Source organism: Symphalangus syndactylus, chromosome 13 (assembly GCF_028878055.3).
Source record: "Symphalangus syndactylus isolate Jambi chromosome 13, NHGRI_mSymSyn1-v2.1_pri, whole genome shotgun sequence".
NCBI lineage: Eukaryota > Metazoa > Chordata > Mammalia > Primates > Hylobatidae > Symphalangus > Symphalangus syndactylus.
The window spans coordinates 91,208,039-91,222,000 of record NC_072435.2 but is presented as its reverse complement, the minus strand read 5'-3'; positions in this window follow the sequence as shown (position 1 = coordinate 91,222,000).

The window sequence follows — 13,962 nt, the reverse complement described above, 5'->3', positions numbered from 1 at the left end:
GCAGTGGTGTGATCACAGCTCGCTGCAGCCTCAAGCTCCCAGGCCCAAGCGACCCTCCCGTCTCAGTCTCCCAAGTAGCTGGAACTACACCCATCACACACATTTTAAAATGTTTTATAAAGACAGGGGTCTCATTACATTGCCTAGGCTGGTCTTGAACTCCTTGGCTTAAGCAATCCTCTTGCCTCAACCTTCGAAAGTGCTGGGATTACAAGCCTGAGCCACTGAACCTCTCCCTCTCTCCTCCCTCATCTCTCTTTTCCTCTCTCCCTCTCCTTTTCTTCTCCCCCTCTCTCCTCCCTCCCTCCCTCCGTCTCTCATCCCTCTCTCCCTCTCTCATCCGTCTCTCTCCTCCCTCTCCCTCTCCTCTCTCTCCCCTCCCTCTCTCCATCTTTCCCTCTCTCCTCCCTCTCTCCCTCCCCCCTCCCTCTCTCATCCCTCTCTCCCTCTCTCATCCGTCTCTCTCCTCCCTCTCCCTCTCCTCTCTCTCCCCTCCCTCTCTCCATCTTTCCCTCTCTCCTCCCTCTCTCCCTCCCCCCTCCCTCTCTCATCCCTCTCTCTCTCTCATCCCTCTCTCTCTCTCATCCCTCTCTCTCTCGTTTCTCTCTCCTGCTCTCATCCCTCTCTCCCTCTCTCTCTCCTCCCTCTCTCCACCCTCTCTCCTCCCTCTCTCACCTTCTCTCCTCCCTCTCCTCCCTCTCTCTTTCCTCCCTCTCTCCCTCTCTTTCTCCTCCGTTTCTTCCTCTTTCCCTCTCTCCTCCCTGTCTCCCTCTCTCTCCCCTCCCTGTCTCCCTCTCTCTCTCCTCCCTGTCTCCCTCTCTCTTTCCTCCCTGTCTCCCTCTCTCTCTCTCCCCCTCTCCTCCCTCTCTCCCTCTCTCTCTCCTCCATCTATCCCTCTTTCCCTCTCTCCTCCCTCTCTCCCTCCCTCTCTCCTCCCTCTCTCCCTCTCTCACCCTTCTCTCCCTCTTTCCTCCTTCTCTCCACCCTCCCCCTCCCTCTCCTCCCTCTCTCCCCCTCTGTCTCCTCCCTCTCTCCGTTTCCCTCTCTCCCTCTTTCCCTCTCTCCTCCCTCTCTCCCCGCCCTCTCCCTCTTTCCCTCTCTCCTCCCCCCTCCCTCTTTCCCTCTCTCCTCCCTCTTCTCTCCCTCTCTGCTCTCTCTCTCTCTTTCTCAGGTTGCACACACGTACACTCCAAAGACTTATCTTTTAAGCACACTTCAACAGTAAACAAGGAAGCTGGCATTAACTCAAGCCAACACATTCCCTGCTTTCTGAACATTATAACATCTTGAGCCACAGTCCCTTCTGCATCTGAGTAAGTTTCCAGTATTTACCCACGTTTCTGGCTGAGTTAACTCTCTCCTGCTGGGCGAGAAGATGAAAGTGAGATGAGATGGGGAGAGGAAATGTATAGAATGTGGATTTTAAACTAAATATCTTCACCTATCCAGATAGGAACAGGATAGATATTTAGCCTTCCCTGAGCAGATGGGATGAAGTAGGTAGTGAAGATCCTCTTTTTATTTGGATATAACGTTTGAAGTAGTTTCAGAGGGAAGAATTCAAGATTGTTTCCCTACTGCTGTTCGAAGTCTGTTTGCTACTTAATTACATTCACGAATGTTCCTTAATAAACCGTTTGAAGAGATTAACTGAAACAATGCCCAAGGCAGCATATGCCTTTTCCAGGCAGGAATAAGGATACACGCAAGTATGTGAATATGGACAATAGGGAAGTCAGCATAGTGACACATTTGTTTCATGAGTCATTTTAATTAAATAATACATGAGCAAATACTGAGAAAGGCCTTACTCCATGGCAAATGATAGGAATTCATATGAGATCAAAGAAGATCGTGTTTTCATGGATAATTTTATATATTTGTGGTCTATTTGTGGGGAAAAGAGAATATTCTGTTCTTAATCATTTCATTCTGGATTATAATAGATCTGCATTCATATAAACTTGACTAATTTGGAATTTATGGGAATTCCATTAGAGCTGAATTTATCATTGTTCTCTGGAAAGAAAATCTTGCTAAGAAAGTTACTTGTGTAAACAAGAATGCACTGCACATGTATCCCGGAACTTAAGGTAAAATTTTTTAAAATCCCAGAAAAAAAGAATGCAGAAGAAATCATTAGGAATTTGCAAAGAATATTTTCTAACTTTTAAAAGGCGTCCTTGATATCATCAAAATGTATAGTTGCAATAGAAACAAAAGACTGCGAGTTCTAGTTAGATCACCTGATACTCATCATCGCCACTCTTTCCTCCTCTTCTCACTTAGCAATATATCATGAACATTTTCACGTGTCAATATATATTATTTTACAACAAGATTTTTAATAGCTGCATGATATTGCATCTCATGTTCTACCATAATTTATTTAACCTATTGTTGGATGTTCAACCTGGCTATGCCTTTTTTGTAATTGTAATGGCGCCATGAACATCCTTATCCGTATTTATTTGTATGTACCTCTTTGATTATGTTCTTAGGCTAAAGTCTTAAAAATAAGATCATTTGATCATAGGATATGTTTAATTAAGGCTTTTAAGGTATTCCCAAATTAAAGGGCTGGAAGTCAGAGGGCAAGGGATTCCACTGATAGAGTCCATAGATTAACCTCCTGGGACAGAGCAAGGCAGAGGACAAAGAATGCATCTCGAGAGGCTAACACAAGTCATTCAGCATCCTCCTTCTCCAAACTAGAGCCTCCTTGCTGAATTTTTTCCTGTAAAGCTTATTTCCTATTCATGTATCCTGTAATATATTTATATATTATAATAATTATTATTTTTTGAGACAGAGTCTCTCTCTGTCACCCAGGCTGGAGTGCAGTGGCACCATCTCGCCTCACTGCAACCTCCGCCTACGGGATTCAAGCGATTCTCCTGCCTCAGCCTCTGGAGTAGCTGGGATTACAGGCGTGTGCCACCAGGCCTGGCTAATATTTTTTGTATTTTTAGTACAGATGAGGTTTCACCACGTTGGCCAGGCCATTCTCAAACTCCTGACCTCAGGTGATCCACCCACCTTGGACTTCCAAAGTGCTGGGTTTACAGGCATGAGCCACTGCACCTGGCCAATTTATTATTTATTTTAATTATTATCTCTTTGCCTTCACTAAAATATAAGGTCTACGAGGTCAGGAATTGGCTTTTTAATTCATTGCTGGATATCCAGTGCCTAAGCAAATGCCATGTACATCATAAGCAATAATTCTATTTTTAATGAGTAAGTAAAACAAAGGGATTGGTAGTCCTGCTAGATTATGTACCAGTCAGATCACCTTTGAAGTATTCCGGGCAGGCCAGGCCCTACCTGGAGAGGAATATTGACACACTGACAAGTGGTCTTTAAGTGTGTCCTGGGCAGAATGATTGAAGAAACTCTAATTGTTTGGTTTGGAAAAGAGAAGGGAGTTAGGGATAGGAAAGCTTGTCTATCTTAAAATATTCAACTCTCTTAAAACATTAAAAAGCCTTTCATGTGAAAAACATTTGGGCTTATAACCTGTGCTAAAGGATGGAAATTGTTGACTTTTGCTCAGCCTAAGAAAGAGCTTGTTCACATTTAGAGCTGCATAAGAATTGAATAGGCTTCCTCTCTGTCTATATATATATATATATATATATATACACACACACACACATACATATGTATGTGTATATATATACACACATACATATATACACATATATATACACATACATATGTATATATATGTGTGTGTGTTTGTATGTATATATATATTCCTCTGTTTCTCTTCCTTCGTATATATGAAAGAATTGCCTTTTTAATTCACTGCTGGATATCCAGTGCCTAAACAAATGCCATGTACATCATATGCAATAATTCTATTTTTAATGAATAAGTAAAAAAAGGGATTGGTAATCCTACTAGATTATATACCAATCAGATTGTCTTTGAAGTATTTTGGTCAGGCCAGGTCCTACTTAGAGACGAATATATCCTTGATAAATATGAACAGTATACATATAGAGGAATATATATATATTCCCTTGATCATTTTAAGGAGAAAACATTTATTGGGATGTAGAGGTGATACAAGTGTCTGATGGGTAAAAAGATTCTGAAGGTTTCTTTCAATCTGGAGGCCTTATGATTCAGTAAATATATAATATGGTTTTTATGGTTTTTATTTTGATAATTTTCTTACTGGTTCATCACCAGAGAAGGGGCCAACATAGGGGCAAAGAAGAATATTGTGATCTAATATAAAATAATACATATTCTGAGGGTAGCCAAAAGTCTTGCTTACCAGAAATGGTATCTTCCATTCATTTCCTAGAAAACTAGAAAATTCACCACTCAAAATTAATTGCTTTAGGTTGAAATTGACAGTAAATCTTCTATTTATTCAGGGCAATGCTCAATAGAAAAAAAATGTAAATATAGGGTAACATCAAGTAAGAAAACAATCTAATTTTAGAAAAAAAAACTTAGAGAAACTATCCTAAATCAATATAGCTTAATATTATTGAGGTCATGGAACATAAATAAAATAAATGTTAAGGAATATATTAATAATCTGGTATGATCAGTAAGTTCCTTCCTTTCTCCCATCTTTTATCTTACTGTTTCTTCTTTCCCTTTCTATCACTTCTCTCCTCTTTCTTTCCCATTCTTCAGTAAGTATCCATTTATCACTGACTACTATAAGCTCTGGGAATACAATGATTAACAAATAGAGACATGGTTCCTTCCTACTTGGACCTAGCAGGAGCCAGTTAACAAGAGGAAGAAAAAAAGACTTTCAAGACCAAGAAAGGAAGGGGGAGTAGAAAAGCAATTAACAGAAGGAAAATGGGCGACATCGTTTGCTTATTTTTTTCTACCTTCATCCCACTCCATTCCTTGTATAGTTTTTCTTGTTGAGTGCCATCTTCTTTCAACTTCTGATAAAACCCACTGCAGTGCCATAATCATCCAAGTTTTCTTCTGATTGGATAGCAAGTTCATTTATTTAATTATTTTCAATAAATTATTTTTAAATATGATCATTTTCCCTAGGAAAAGAGGAAGACAGTAACTTGACAGTGGAGAAACCTGGAAGCCATTGCCTTAACCGAGTCATGAAGGTTAGTGTCATCAGTGATGTCCTGAAGGTATCATGTCATCTGCCAGATTTCTATTGTTTCCCTGGACAGTTAATGATGAGCTAACCATCTTAGAAGTCAAAGGAAATTTTTGTTCATGAAGTTTTGGGGCTCTCTTGAGTGTTACTCGCTTTCCCCTGAAATCCGTTTCTCTCCCATCCCTGCCCTCTGCTGGGTCTGCTCTCTGTCACTTTGACCTTATTGAGGCTTTGGCTTACTGGTTGCGGCCACTTCCATCACCACCATGTTTAACACAAGTTGCTTTTAAATTGCTTTCATTTAAATTATGGATTATTTCAAACTGCACAAAAATGTAAAACATACTCCATCCCTGATTTAAAACGCTGTAACATTTTGCCATATTTGTTTTGCCCCCTTACCTCCAACTTTTAAAAAAGATATAGAAGTCCCACATCCACATCCCATTTCCCACCTGTCCCTTTGAGAAGGACTACAGGCTATAAACCTGGAGTTGAAATTGACTATACCCATCTTCAACTTTTCTAGATATTGCTGAATTGTTATTTAAAGTTAGTTTATATTAATGGGGGTTCTCCAGAGAAACAGAATCAAGAGGATAGAGGTATATAGATATGGGTATGGATATGTATATAGATGTAAATATGGATATAGATATAGATTTATTTTATAGAATTGGCTGACATGATTGTGGGCATGTTGGGGTGGGCCAGCAGGCTGGAGATTCAGGTAAGAGTTGCTGTCGTAGTCTTGAGTTTGAAACCTGCAGGGCGGTCCAGCAAATGGGAAACTCAGGCAGAGCTTCGATGTTGGAGTCTTGAGGCAAAATTATTTTTTCTTGAGTCTTTTCTCCTAAGCCCTTCGACTGATTGGAAGAGGCCCATCTACATTATGGAGGGTAATCGACTTTACTCAATATCTATTGATTTAAATGTTAATCACATCTAAAAAAATACATTTGCAACAACATTTAGACTCATATTTGACCAAACAACTGGGCACCTCAGCCTAACCAAGCCAACACATAAAATTACCTATAATTGCTAGGCACAATGGCTCATGCTGTAATCCCAGCATTTTGGGAGGCTGAGGCGAGTGGATCTGTTGAGGTCAGGAGTTTGAGACCAGCCTGGCTGACATGGCAAAAACTCATCTCTACCAAAATTCCAAAAATTAGCCAGGAATAGTGGTGGGCACCTATAATCCCAGCTTCTCAGTAGGCTGAGGCAGGAGAATCACTTGAACCTGGGAGGCGGGGGTTGCAGTGAGCCGAGATCGTGCCACTGCACTCCAGCCTGGGTGACAGAGTGAGACTCTATCTCAAAAAAAAAAAAATTAACTGTCATAGGGTTGTACCAGTTTATACTCCCACCAGCACCTTTGAGAGTTCTTGTTGCTTGATACCCTTACCAGTCCTTGGTACTTACAAATGTTTTAATTTTGCCAATCTGCTTAGTGTGAATTGGTATCTTGTTTTAATTTGGATTTTTTGATTTTCCTGACTACTAGAAAATTGAGTATTGTTGTGTTTGTTTATTGGTCTGAGTTTTCTCTTCAGTTGATTGCCTATTCAAATCTTGCTCGTTTTCATATTGTGTTCTTTGAATTTTTCTCATTGACCTATAAGACTTCGTAATTCCGGATAAAAATATCTTGTAGATTATTATAACTTTCTTTTCGTAGACTAATGGTTCTCAACATTGGCTGTACATTAGACTCACTTGGGGAGCTTTTAAAACTCTAGGTACCTTGGCTGTACCTTCAACCAATTAAAACCAGAATTTGGGGAGGTATAACCTAGGATCAATACTTTTCAAAGCTCCCCAGGTGCTATCTATGTGCTTCTGAGAAACACTGTCCCAGACTAAAGCAGTAGGGTCTCTGCCATACAGAAAGTTTTAATTTTAATATTTCTGATGCCTTAATTTTCTTTTATAGTTTCTACTTTTTGTTTTCTTTAAATTTTTCTATACCTGATGTCATTAAAATATTTTACTATATATTCTTCTCCCTATCTCTTTTGTGTATTAAAATTCTTACAGTGTTGTGACAAGGATTTTTCTACACAGGTGACTAAAAACTCTTGTTTTGACAGATTGACAACCTCCTTTTTTTTCAATTTGTCATTACAGAACTAAGAAAAGGTAATTTTAGTAAAAGTTGTGCAAAATACCTATTTTTATGATGTGGCTATAAGTGAGAAGGAACCATTGATTTTAATCATTGCATTCCAATTTTAGAGCTTCGTTTTCATTTGTATTAATATCCAAACTTTTGAAGGGTGATGGTTGGATGATATGCTCTAATTCAGCTTCAGTAAGAGTTATTAATCATATGTGTGGTTCCAGTAGAAGTATTTTAATTACCATTGACTAAACTGAGGAAGAAAAGCTACTGATAAAAACAGGAAGTTAAACTACTTCAGTGAAGTGACTAATTATTGCTGGCTCTAACTGTGGACACAAGTAGGATTATTATAAAGTAGGGAGATGGTGGATCTGAAGAAGCCTAGGATGAGGTAGCACTAGATAGATCTTATTCGTGAAGCATTGTTGAGTGTGCACTTGCACCTTTCTTTGTGACTAAAACCAGGAAAAGTAAATACATCTGTGATGGTTAATATTGAGTGTCAACTTGATTGGATTGAAGGATGCAAAGTATTGTTCTGGGTGTGTCTTCGAGGGTGTTACCGAAGGAGATTAACTTTTGAGTTATTGGACTGGGAAAGGCAGACCCACCCTCAATCTGGGTGGGCTCCATCTGTCAGCTGCCAGTGCAGCCAGAAAAACATGGAAAGACTAGAACTAGCTTAGTCCTCCAGCCTGCATCTTTTTCCCATGCTGGATGCTTCCTGTCCTCAAACATTGTCTTCAGCTTTGGGACTCGGACTGGCTTCCTTGCTCCTCAGCTTGCAGACGGTCTATTGTGGGACCTTACCTTGTGATTGTGTGAGTTCATACTCCGTAATAAACTCCCCTTTAAATATACATCTATCCTATTAGTTCTGTCCTTCTAGAGAACCCTGACTAATACAATGTCTTTCCTGCTCTCTTCAGTGTTAATGGGAGCACGTTGCTTCTTACTGTTTTGTTCTTCTTTCCTTTCCATGCAACCCATGTGAGTTTTAAGTTTTCTTATTTTCTGTGAAACAAAATTTGTTTATCCACATTTCTTTGCTGCTTCTTCTACTTGTCAAGAGTTTTGGTTGTATATAACAGAAACCTAAGTCAAACTAGCTTCAGCCAAAAAAAAATAAAAAGACCCTAATTATAGTTTTTGTTTTCATTTATGTATGCATTCAGGGAAGGAAACTATTGTTTAGGATCATTGACTAGTGCCTGAAAGAAATTTGGAAGCCAGTCAAGGAAAACAAAATGTGATTTACAAGAAAAAAGTAAAGTTGTTTGCTTTATGAATGGCATTTTACCAGATACAGAGTACCTTTTGGTTTCCCTAGCAGTACTGAATGCTTTCATTACACAAGGACTCTCAATGGTTTAGAGCTCACAATCTCAGCACTATTGATTTTTTTATTGTGGTAAAAATCTACATAATATAAAACTTACCATTTTAATCATTTTAAGTATACAGTTCAGTAACATTAAGTAGTGACATTATTGTGCAACCATCACCACCATCTGCCTCCAGAACTTTTTAACTATTGACATTTTGGACTGAATAATTCTTCTTGTTGGAGTGGTGGTAAGGTCTGTCCTGTACACTGTAGGGTGTTTAGCAGCATCCTTAGCCTCTACTCATTAGATGCCAATAACATCTCCACCCTCTCCCACCCCCACCCCATCTTGAAAATCAAAAATGTCTCTGGACATTGCCAAATGTCCCCTGGGAGGCGAAGTCATCCATAGTTGAGAACCATTGATTTCAAGGAGAAGAATTTCTATTGTAAGTTGTGCCATTTTAACTTTGAAGAAATAACTTGGGAAAAATGCATTATGGGCATTCATTAATATCAGACACAGAACTATTTGTAACTTAACTATGTACCAGATCAATTGTGCTTTCAGTAGTAAACAAATAGAGCATTTAATTGCCAGAACAGTGATAACATAATTACTTTGATTGGCATTGCTGCAGAAGAGCTGAGACTAATCAGAAATAGTCTAGATTGGAAATGACAGCTTTACATGCATGACTGAATGTGTATGGCTAAAAAATTGCTGAAGTATAAGGTTAAGAAGTTTATTTTAGTGTGTATCATAATTACTGCATGTTTTATAGAGTGACATCAACTGACTTGCAGAAGAATAACAATTCTGTGTTATTCTCATACAGAAAGAGTATCTTCTGTTAAGAATTATTATTTTCTTTCATCTTGTTGTACCAATATATGCTGTAGTTACAGTGAACAAGACAATATAGGCAAATATTTGAGGGATATATTAATCGCATGCAAGATAACATGAAATTTCCCAAAGCCAGATATGATTCTGCATCCAATTCTATCCGATGCCTAAAATGAAGAATGCTGAGTAGTACTTTAGCTTTTAAGGCACTAGAGAACATTTTTTCCATGCATTATAAAAATAATGTGATCCATTGTTATCTTAAGAAATGAGGAACTTAATGTTATTCATAACGTTATTCACCATGTTTCAAATAGCTTATGTTTGTCCTTAGATGTGAGAACCAATTAAGATAGAAAAAGTCAGGTTTATTCCATGCAAAATTACTTCCATTATTTATTTCTAGCAATTATCAGGATATATTAGGTATAGCTGCTGCAATACAGAAGACAAAAATTTTAAAATATTAAACTTGGTTCCATTGATATTTGCATAAGTCCCTTGACCTATCCAGGCCTTAGTTTTGCATTAGTTAAATTCAGGGATTGAGAGATAATCTTAGGGATCTTTCCAACGTTAAGATAGTATTATTTCCTTCCTTCCTTCCTTCCTTCCTTCCTTCCTTCCTTCCTTCCTTCTTCCCTTCCTTCTTCCTTCCTTCCTTCCTTCTTCCTTCCTTCTTCCTTCTTTCTTCCTGCCTTCCTTCCTTCTTCCTTCCTTGCTTCCTTCCTTCTTCCTTCCTTCTTCCTTCCTTCCTTCTTCCTTCCTTCCTTCCTTCTTCTTTCCTTCTTCCGTCCTTCCTTCTTCCTTCCTTCCTTCCTTCCTCCTTCCTTCCCTCCTTCCTCCTTCCTTCCTTCCTTCCTTCCTTCCTTCCTTCCTTCGTTCCTTCCTTCTTCCTTCCTTCCTTCCTTCCTCCTTCCTCCTTCCGTCCTTCGTTCCTTCCTTCTTCCTTCCTTCCTTCTTCCTTCCTTCTTCCTTCTTCCTTCCTTCTGTCTTCCTTCCTTCCTTCTTCCTTCCTTCTTCCTTCCTTCCTTCCTTCTTCCTTCCTTCCTCCTTCCTTCCTTCCTTCTTCCTTCCTCCTTCCTTCCTTCCTTCCTCCTTCCTTCCTTCCTTCCTTCCTCTCTTTCTCTTTTTGACAGAATCTTGCTCTGTCACCCAGGCTGGAGTGCAGTGGCATGATCTCAGCTCACTGCAAACTCCGCCTCCTGGGTTCCAGTGATTCTTGTGCCTCAGCCTCTCTAGTAGCTGGATAACAGGCACCCACTACCATGCCTGGCTAATTTTTGTATTTTTAGTAGAGACGGGGTTTCACCATGTTGGCCAGGTTGGTCTTGAACTCCTGACCTCAAGTGATCCACCCATCTTGGCCTCCCAAAGTACTGGGATTATAGGCGCGAGCCACTGCTCCTGGCCAAGATGGTATTATTTTCTTATAGTTTAAATTATTAACTGGAAAGAATGAAGATTAAAATAAAGAATATCCTTTGATTTGTGACTATGCTTTCAATTATACAAATAGTTTATATAAATAGTCAAAATAAAGGGCAGGCTAGCTTTTCAGTTTAAGTAACAATGAAGTCTTTTTGTAGGTAAAGCTTTCAGCAGTTTCCCACATATGTTGAGGACGGGAGATGGTGCAATATAATTATTTTAAAACTATACACTGTAAAATGAAGTTTTGCAAGCATGCTAATACTTATACCTTGATTTCAAAGTAGAGTAGAGCAAGTAGAAATGTGATAGATTAAGAAGGTGAACGAAAGCTGGTTCAGCTTTCTGCCTGATGACGTGACTATAGAAAGCAGGCTAGATTATTATGGATAATACAGAAGATAAAATATGCTGGCATAAAATGTTTTACTTATTTTTCATTTATCCATTATTATTTATATTTAATAAAATTTTCATCTCCCTATAGGTACATATTCTGTTCTGGAGAAAGTCTAGACTGCTCTTGGATATACAGAAAAATAATATTCATCATGATGATTGCCATTTATTGAGCACTTCTGTGCCAATGCTTTACATTCATTATCTCATTTAATCCTTACAGCCACTCTGTAAAACAGGTATTATTAGCTAGAATTCCTAAGTAACTTGCTCAAGGTTTCACAAAGAATAAGTCACAGAACCAGGATCTGTCTGCTTCCAAACTTTACTCCTTAGCTCTTCTAACCCAAACTGCGAGAACTTCAGGAAGAAACAAACAACAAAACAAAACAAACACCTCAATTCTTAATGCTACATATAGTTCATAGCCTCAGTAAGACAGTGAAATTCCTATGTTGCAGCCTGAGTGGGAATTATTTTGATATCTGTGACTGTCAACTTAATTAACCATACACATGACCTTCTGGATAGTATCAGATTCATCTGTCGATCTCTGAATTAAGTTTTGATGAGTGGTCAAAATTAAGATCATTCTGATGGTAGAAGGTCTGCTAGGCTTTATTTCATTCCCTGTCTTTAAGGAGAGGGCCTGCAGAGACTCCTGGAAGTTTAAATTAGAGGAAGACTTTCTTAGCTTCTTACAAACCTCATCCTCTCTTTTGAATTGTAGTCCTTCAGAGGCATGCTTAAAGAATAGACATTTTCCCACAGTCCCCTGCTGATTCTGAATGAACAGATTCTCAGCCCCCTACTGACTGGTGAATATATTGCGTATCCCCATCTTTACCCTTTACTGACAGCCTTCATAAAAAACTAGCTTAGAAGACAAATGGCACTGCAGAAGCTCTGACAACCCATTAAGGAAGCATACAGTAGTTTTCTGCCAAAGATTGATACTATTTTAATGTGACCTAACAGCAGTTTTGTCATGATGGAAGAAGGAAAGAATGCTGCCAAGAATGACTGCCTTTGGTCAAATGCATCATAATGTCCCTTTGCACTGTTTTTAAAGAGAGAAGTAGTGAAGAAGTCAACGAATGTATAGATTATCTATGGCATGTGGCATTCACACATGCTGCTTCCTCTGCATGGAATGCCTTTCTCTCCTTTCCCACCTGCCCTTCGAGAGCTGGCCCAAATAGTAGCTTCAGTATGAACTCTTCTCTGTCACCCATGGCATCACTTCTTCCTCTGAGTTCTGACAACACTTGTTTCTACCTGTTATAACCATTCACATGTTGCCGTATAGTTTGTAGAATTATTTGTCTTGTCTTGACTCAACTAGAAGCTCCTTGAACACAGGAACTGTACCTTATTCACCACTGCATTTCTTTTCTTTTCTTTTTTTTTTTTTGTTGAGACAGTCTCACACTGTCGCCCAGGCTGGAGTGCAGTGGCATGATCTCGGCTCACTGCAACCTCCACCTCCCGGGTTCAAGCAATTCTCTGCCTCAGCCTCCCGAGTAGCTGAGATTACAGATGCCCACCACTACACCTGGTTAATTTTTGTATTTTTAGTAGAGACGGGTTTCACCATCTTGGCCAGGCTGGCCTTGAATTCCTGACCTCGTGATCCACCTGCCTTGGCCTCCCAAAGTGATGGGATTACAGGCGTGAGCCACCGCACCCGGCAGGTGGCATGAGCTTTTAGGAGGTCTGTAAATCTGCAAAAACTGCATGTAACAATTTTATATGTTTTTATATGTTAAAAAAAATTTTTTTTGAGACAGGGTCTCACTCTGTCACCCAAGCTGGGGTGCAGTGGTGTGATCTCGGCTCACTGCAATCTCCGCCTCCCGGGTTCAAGCAATTCTCCTGCCTCAGCCTCCTGAGTAGCTGGCATTATAGGCGAGTGCCATTATGCGTGGCTAATTTTTGTATTTTTAGTAGAGACGAGATTTCACCATGTTGGTCAGGCTGGTCTCGAACTCCTGACTTCATGATCCGCCCACCTCGGCCTCCCAAAGCGCTAGGATTACAGGCATGAGCCACCATACCCAGCCCACCATTGCATTTTTTGTACCCAGAAGAGCACCTAGCACAGAGTAGGTCCTGGGTTACTGATTGTTAAATGACTTCCCTATTGTCGTATGAGCTTATTCTTGTTGGAGGCCAGATCTACTTAGAGAATGGTGATTATGATCATGAAATGACTGACAAGTCCTACCTCTGCCAGTGACTTAATATGTAGCCTTTCAAGTTTCCCCATTCTGTAAAAGGGGAATTGCAATGATACCTAACTCATGGAAGAAAATTTCTGCAAATGATTTCAGGGTTTTTTTTTTTTCATAATTATAGATATATTCAGGTTTCCTGCTGTTTATTCTTGATCTAGTTATGGTAATTTATATTTTCCTCAAAATCATTCATATCTTGTTGTAATTTATTTTTTAAAGTAATAATAAGCATTCTTCTACTTGTTGATTTCATCTGTATGTCTGGTAATAGCCCATTCATAATTTGTATATATGTGTATTTTCCTGCCTTTCTCTTTTCTTCTTTCTAAAGAGAAATATGTCAAAATGTTAATAATAGTTTTCTGTTGGTGATAAGATTATAAATTACTTTTATGTTTGTCTGTATTTTCCAAATATTCAGAAATCAGTATATATTACTTATGTGTTCATGAAATGATACTTTATGCTTAATTTTCAAATAAGGAA